At 41.9% G+C, this 7,733-nt stretch overlaps 1 pseudogene; it reads left to right on the forward strand.

Moving 5' to 3' along the window:
• The first annotated feature begins 1,185 nt into the window (after nt 1–1,185).
• LOC103673357 lies at nt 1,186–3,629 on the forward strand (annotated as a pseudogene).
• The last annotated feature ends 4,104 nt before the right edge of the window (nt 3,630–7,733 follow it).

Here is a 7,733-nt window from a genome sequence, read left to right on the forward strand (position 1 = left end):
TGAAATCATAAGTCCCCTTTGCTTTTTCCTCCTTAATATTTTTTTTTAAATTTTAGTGTCAATAATAGAACTGAAGAATGAAAAACTACTAAAAGTTTTAGATGTTCCTTTAGCTAAGTCCTTGATTGCTACATTCCAATCTTATTTTTCCAGATTCCTTTAAGAAGCTTGAATTAAAGCTACTACTAATGAGAAGGTATTGTCAGCTGAGAATTCTCTGCTAAAATGAGGCATTCCAAAATTGGAGACTACTTAAACATTCATCAAGAGAGGCTTGGATTAAATAAACTGTTATATGCATGATGGAATACTACATACTGACATGAAACAGTGTGACATATTGCTTGGTTAAGAAGATTAACAAGTTGTTCCAAAATATATATGATATAATTCAACTTTTATGTAAATAAATAAACTACACACATTCATTCATACACGGAAACGTATAAGTAATTTTTTATATTCCTGTTAAAGGTCTTAAAGGAGAGAACTCAAAATGTTAGCAGTGGTTTCCTCTATTGAGAGGAACTCATTGGGGAGGGTGAGGTGAGAAGAGGTGGGAACTTTTGCTAATTGCTATGTACATTTCTGATAGTGTATTCGTGTTATCATTCAGCTTTGTTTGACTTAAATGAAACCAGAGATAATCCTTTGCATTAAGTAAAATTCCAGGACCTTATAAATCTGGTATAAAATACGTAACTGAAAAAGTCAGTGACAAATACCAAATCCAGGGAAAGAATTTTCTAATTATCATGGCCTAAGCATAGCCTCATACAGTCTTATTTCACAGAGGACATTTGTGTATTTGAGTACAAATCATTTCATATTCAGTTTCACAATTGGACACATTTTTCCTGATCCTAAAACCAAATATTTGTGTAATGTGTAATCTGCTCTCTCTTACCTGGTTCCAGGGATAACATGATGTTAATTCCTTTCCAAGCAGCTAAGCAAATAAATTCTAAAACCAAAATGCTTCATATTTAAAAGTTATAGAAATCTCTAAACTAAGCATCTGCCTTCAGCTCAAGGCGTGATCCCAGCGTTCTGGGATCAAGCCCCACATCGGGCTCCTCCGCTGGGAGCCTGCTTCTTCCTCTCCCACTCCCCCTGCTTGTGTTCCCTCTCTTGCCGGCTGTCTCTCTGTCAAATAAATAAATAAATAAAATCTTAAAAAAAAAACAGAAATCTCTAAACTTTCTTGTTTTAAAGCACAGTATGGGGCTACCCAGCCCCGTGGCCCTTCGCCTGCCCCGCCAGCATCTGACACCATGTTAGTGTGGACACTACCGCTGCTCTTCTTGAACTTGGGTGGGGAGATGCTTTACATCCTGGACCAGTGGCTGCGGGCCCAAAACATCCTGAGAGACAAGGCCCACAAAGTTCTTTTTTTTTTTTTTTTTTTTTATTTGACAGAGATAGAGACAGCCAGCCAGAGAGGGAACACAAGCAGGGGGAGTGGGAGAGGAAGAAGCAGGCTCATAGTGGAGGAGCCTGACGTGGGGCTCGATCCCGGAACGCCGGGATCACGCCCTGAGCCGAAGGCAGACGCTTTAACCGCTGTGCCACCCAGGCGCCCCCAAGGCCCACAAAGTTCTGAATGACATCCTTTCAACCATGTTCAATTGAAAGTTTATGGAGGAATTGTTCAAACCCCAAGAGCTCTACTCCAAGAAGGCCCTGAGGACTGTCTACGACTGCCTGGCTCATGCCTCCATTATGAGGCTGAACCAGGCCAGCATGGATAAGCTCTATGACCTGATGACTATGGCTTTCAAATACCAAGTAGTGCTGTGTCCCCGCCCCAAGGATGTGTTGCTGGTCACTTTCAATCATTTAGATGCCATCAAGGGTTTCATCCAAGACTCCCCAGCCATCCAGCATCAGGTGGAAGAGACTTTCCGGCAGCTGACTGAGGTATATGGAGGACTCCCTGCGGGGGAGTTCCAGCTGATTTGCCAGACCCTCCTCATCTTCTTCCAGGACCTGCACATCCATATTTCTAAAGGACAAAGTCCATATTTCTAAAGGACAAAGTCCAGAATTCTAATGGTCGCTTTGTGTTGCCGGTGTCCGGCCCGTTCCCTGGGGAACTGAAGTTCCTGGACTCATCAGGATGTTCAACAACAAAGGCAAAGAAGTGAAGAAGGTAGAATTCAAGCGCGGTGGGCACTATGTCACTGCACCAAAAAAAGGTTCTTTTGAACTTTATGGAGACCGAGTCCTGAAACTGGGAACCAATAGGTACAGTATGAACCGGCCCGTGGAAACCCACATGTCTGGAGCATCCAAAAGCTTAGCTTCCCGGACACAGGAAAGCATTGCTCCAAACCCGCTTGCTAAAGAAGAGCTGAATTTCTTGGCCAGGCAAATGGGAGGAATGGAGATTAAGAAACCCAGTGGCCCTGAGCCAGGATTCTGGTTGAATCTCTTCACCACCGATGAAGAGAAGGAAAAAGCAGCGCTAACCAGGCCAGAAGAGTTATCCTATGAGGTTATCAACATGCAAGCTACTCAGGACCAGCAAAAGAACGAGGAGCTGGCTCGCATCATGGGGGAGTTTGAGGTCACGGACCAGTCGAGGCAGAGCACCAGCAAGGGGGACGATCTGCTCGCCATGATGGATGAGTTATAGCTGTGCTGGCCTGGCACACGCGTACACATGTTTTCAGCAAAATAGATTCTGACTTTTAAATTGGAAAATAAATAAATAAATAAAAATAAAGCACAGTATGATATGAAGAGGTAAAGAAGTGTATTCAGAGATTATCCTCATGGTACCCCTGACACAAACCCGGAATCCGCATCTCTGGTCCTGTATTAAGCCATCCATTTACATCTTATTTCAATACTTCTGGGGACAAATTTGCCCTTCGGGAATTTTAAATACAACCGGGAATGACCTGGTGGGACAACCTGGCCAAATAGGTCCAGGAAGATGTGCAAGAATCCCTGAGGTAATATGTACTGGGTTGAATAGTGTCCACCAAAAATCATGTTCTTAAAAAAAAAAAAAATCACATTCTTGCCAGAATCTTAATTAGAAGTAAGGTCACTGCCGATGTTATTGGTTAAGTGAAGGTGAAGTCATACTGGTGGGTGGGCCCTTAATCCAGTATGACTGGTGTCCTTATAAAAAGAAAAGACACAGATACCCAGACACGCAGGGTGAGGGCCATGTGATGACGCTATACACTGAGGAACACCAAGGACTGAAAGCCACCGCCACAGGCTGGAAGAGCAGGGGAATGTCGTCCTCTAGAGCCTTCAGAGAGACGTGACCCCACTCACACTTTTTGGACTTTCACCCCTAGAGCTGTAAGGGGACATATTTGTGTTGTTTTAAGCCAACCAGTTTGTGGCAATTTGATTCAGCACTCTAGAAAACAAATGTATAATGTCTGTTTTTTAATTGTAAAAGTATTAATAAATCTATATAAGATACCTTATAATTTTAGCAGAACTTCATACGGAAATGATATGGTAGCATTTTATAAGAAAATTATTTTTGAAAGAATTGTGTGTATTTTTTTAAGTTATAGAAATGTCAAGTATAGAGAAAAGTACCCATCAGCTAGATTTAAGAATTACTTTTCCTCTGGGCCACCTGCCTGGCTCAGTCAGAAGAGCATATGACTTGATCTCAGAGTCATGAGTTCAAGCCCCATGTTGGGTGAAGAGAGTACTAAAAAAAAAAAAAAAGATGGAAAGAGAATCATTTTTCCCATATTTGCTATGTCTGTTGTTTGTAAAGCATTGTAAAATAAATTACATATATCAAATATGTACTCCTAAATGCTTCATGATACAACTCTGGAAAAATGCAGAAAATGTCCCACATAGTCACAACACCATTATAATATCTAACAAGATTAAAAATTCCTTAATCCCATCTATATTCAAATTTCCTCAATTTTGTCCCCAAAACATCTTTTATAACTGGTTTGTTTAAACTAGGATCCAATCAAGGACCACACATTGTATTTGGCTGTCATGTCTCTAGGTGTCTTTTCATTGGTCTCCTCACCTTTTTTGTTAATGTTGTTGATTGTTGGAGAGACTGAACAATGAATTGTGTCTCCCTAAAACTCATATGTCGATGCCCTAACACCTACTTATATCTGGAGGCAGAGCCTTTAGGGGGGTGATCAAGGTTAAATGAGCTCATGAGGTTGGGGCCCTGATTTGGTAGGACTGGTGTTCTTATAAGAAGAGGAAGAGACATGAAGCCTCCCTCTCTCTCCCCTCACACACACAGAGGAAAGCCATGTGAGGACGCAGCAAGAAGGTGACTGTCTTTGAATTAGGAGGAGAGGCCTCACCAGAAAACTTACCCTGCTGGCACTTTGACCTTGGACTTCCAGCCTCCAAAGCTGGGAGAAAATAAATGTCATTGTTTAAGCCCTCCAGTCTGTAGTATCTTGTTATGGCACCTGAGCTAACTAATACAACTACTGTCCTATAAATTGTCTGCCTTTTAGATTCAACTGTTTCCGCATGGTGGTGTTTAACTTACTTCTCTAGCTCCTATGTTTCCCACATATCAGAATTTAGATCTAAAGGGTTAAATTCAGGCTAAATACTTTTGACAAGTCCTCATGAGTGATGCTGTATGCTTCCTATTGCATTCCAGTTACTGCATACCATACCTGGTTTCTCCGCAGTTGAGGCTAAATCACTCCTTTAAGGTGGTGTGAGCTGATCTCCCCATTGCAAAAATACTTACATGGATTTTAACTTTTGATTGAATTATTTCAGATATCCATAAGTTGTTTTCAGAGTCCAAGATTGCTCTAAATGTTTTCCATTGATGAGCTGAGGTAAAGTAGGAGAATTTTCAATGTATCCCCAAATTGACTGCCATGTAGGAGACACAGCCCAATATTCAGGTTCAGAAAACTCGTGATATAACAAAAATATCACTTTTAAAAAATTAATGTGCTTTCGTCTTTTACCTTTTTGATTATAGATCCATGAGTTAGGACATTCTTGACTGTGAGCAACACACTCAACACAAACTTCCTTAAATAATAAGAGAACTATATTATCTTATAGAATGGTCCAGAAGTAGGGCAGGATCCAAGTTAATTATAACTCTGTCTTAATACATGGGGCTCTAGATTGGTTTTGTGATCCTGTCCACAGCCTTGACTCATCCTGAGGCCAACACCCTCTGAGGTTATCAGGTGGCCAGTGCTGCATGTGTCCTCATCCAGAGAGGGCAAAATCCCAGGAAGAGATCTTGAACCCATCTTAGTGGCACTTAGAGCTATACTAGATGGTGATCCCACTATCTCTGCCAGTTCAGCAGCTTACCACTTCTTTCTGACTGGTATGACTTTTTTTTTTTTAAAGATTTTATAATTTTTAAGTAATCTCTATACCCAACATGGGGCTCAAACTCACAACCCCAAGATCAAGAGTTGCATACTCTACCAACTGAGCCAGTCAGGTTCCCCTGATATCGCTCTTTATCTTCCTCCTGCATGCTCAGTACATGCATTTTGGTGGGTTGACTGCCACCATTTCCCATCACTCAAGTGCACTACCTGGCCAATGCCAGCTATGGTCATTGGTGCAGGTCCTGGCCTGTGTTCCCAGGTTGAGTAGGACCCTTGGAGAAGGGAAGTATGTTCACTGGACGTGAGTCCTGGGGGGTATAAGCCTGACGTTGCTAGGATGCCCCCCAGAGAGGACCTGACCAAGAGCAAGTCCAACATAGCAGAAAACAGGGCTAAGAAATGGACAGGGACCAAGCCCAGGTGACAGCATCAGTGTGCCTGAAGCAAACTGCTTCTCTCCACTATTATTGAGTCTAAAAAATGTTGCTTTTTTTCTGTTTAAGCCATTTTGAGGTTCTGTCACAACCAAAGAGTCATATTTATACTACCCTATACTATACTCTGTTATACTACACACACACACACACACACACACACACACACACACATTCCAAAGTTAAAATACAGGAAACTACACGCAACGTCATTCTTGAATTTGGAGTCAGTCGTTCTTAACAAATCTCCTTGTTGTATGTATTCATTCCCAAGTTAAAGAATCCCTCCATGTGGGTTTGGCGCGTGGTCTCTATTTTCCTGTGGTTCTGGAGCGCAAGGTGGGTGGGCAAAACTGGGCAAGCCGTTCCTCTTACAGAGTTCCATCTTGGGCTTGTTTTAGCCTGGGAATACCACATGTCCCTAGCAGTGGGCCAAACACATTTTTTTAGTGAGTGTAAGGGCAGAATTATGGGGCTTCACTTTTTTAAAGTGTAAGCTGCTACATGGTTGGCTAACCATTTTTGAATGTTTGTCTTAATTGGCAATTAATGATCAATTCCGTTAGATTCTTTTGTTCTCCCAAACACCTATACATGAGTATGGATTCAGATTCTCTATTCCATTAGACTCCATTGTAACTGGGAACTCCCCACGGGGAGGAAGCATTTGGAAGAGTTCAGGAAGTGAGCAGCATCTCTTATGGCTGGAGGTCCAAATCCAGTGCTCCCAGAGCAAAGGGGAAGAAAGACCCAAAGGCTGACCAGGGAAGCACTCATGCCATTAACATGAGGACTTTCCCTGAACTCCATGTTCAAGGCTTCACGTTTTGCCCCAAAGTCCAGTCTCCAAATTCTCCTGCAATAAGCAACAACTCTATGTAAAACCATGGCTGATATCCTGGATTTCCCTGAGATCTAGAAGGAGAAGAAGATAGGAGTTTTCAAGAAAAAAAAGAGGCTGATAGATCAGACATGGAAACTGAAGCCACCGAGGCAGCTCTGTCTCTTCATGTGCATGGCCTTGTTTGCAGGTTATCCAAAGTCTCAAAGGTTCCATACGTCATTTGCGACAGCCCCGAGTTTGCCTGTACTTAGAGTATTGAGCTGACCACTGTACTTCTCTGTAGTATACTCTTTGTCCCAGGGGCTTTCAAATGATCATTTTTAACCTTTTTTAAAAAGCTCGTCAATTGGTGCTTTAATTATTTTTGGCTTGTGTGTTCAAGATCAGAGCAGTTTCAAGAGGGTGCTGTCAATAAAACCTATGGCTGTGGCTAGGTTTTCTTCGTGCAAACCCCTAAGTCCCCCAGAGCAGCCTGCTGACTTTGCCAAGACGTCTGCTGTCTTTTGTGGTTTCTCCTCTCCATCTTTTGTGTGCACGGTCACTGAAAAGCAATTCCTGGAAGAAATGTCCTCAAAGATGTTGACGTTTACTGCCTCTTGAAAAAGAGCTTCTCCAGATCTGAATTGTAACGGCATTCAGAGTTTCTTGTTACAGCCCTGGGTATGGCTGTGCAAGGTAAACTGAATTCAGTGAGACTTGTTGGACAGCCACGACAGGGACTTAACTGAATGAGATTCTAATTGCTTAACAACCAAGCAGGCCATACGTTAGTTAGAATTTTAGAAGCAAGCAACCAAAAACTCCTTTACAGAATGCTTCCAGAGAGTAATCAGAAAATATAAGTGGCTTGAAAATACTACGTTTTATGTCAAATCAGTTTTATAAACAATTGTGTAGAGATTGAAAACTGGTGTTTGGGAGATAGAATGGCAAAATCAGCACTCATCTTTCCTTGTCCTTCAAGAGCAGGGAAGGAGGTCTGGTCCATCAACTCAGAAGTTGTATACAAATGTCTCTATTTAGTAGTTTATCCATCATTTATTCAACAATAGGAATTTTTCTGAGTACCTATCATGTACATAGAAAGCAGTTGAGTTAAATCCTGAGGAT

The sequence above is a fragment of the Ursus maritimus genome, unplaced genomic scaffold, assembly GCF_017311325.1.
Source record: "Ursus maritimus isolate PB19 unplaced genomic scaffold, ASM1731132v1 scaffold_33, whole genome shotgun sequence".
NCBI classification, from domain to species: Eukaryota; Metazoa; Chordata; class Mammalia; order Carnivora; family Ursidae; genus Ursus; species Ursus maritimus.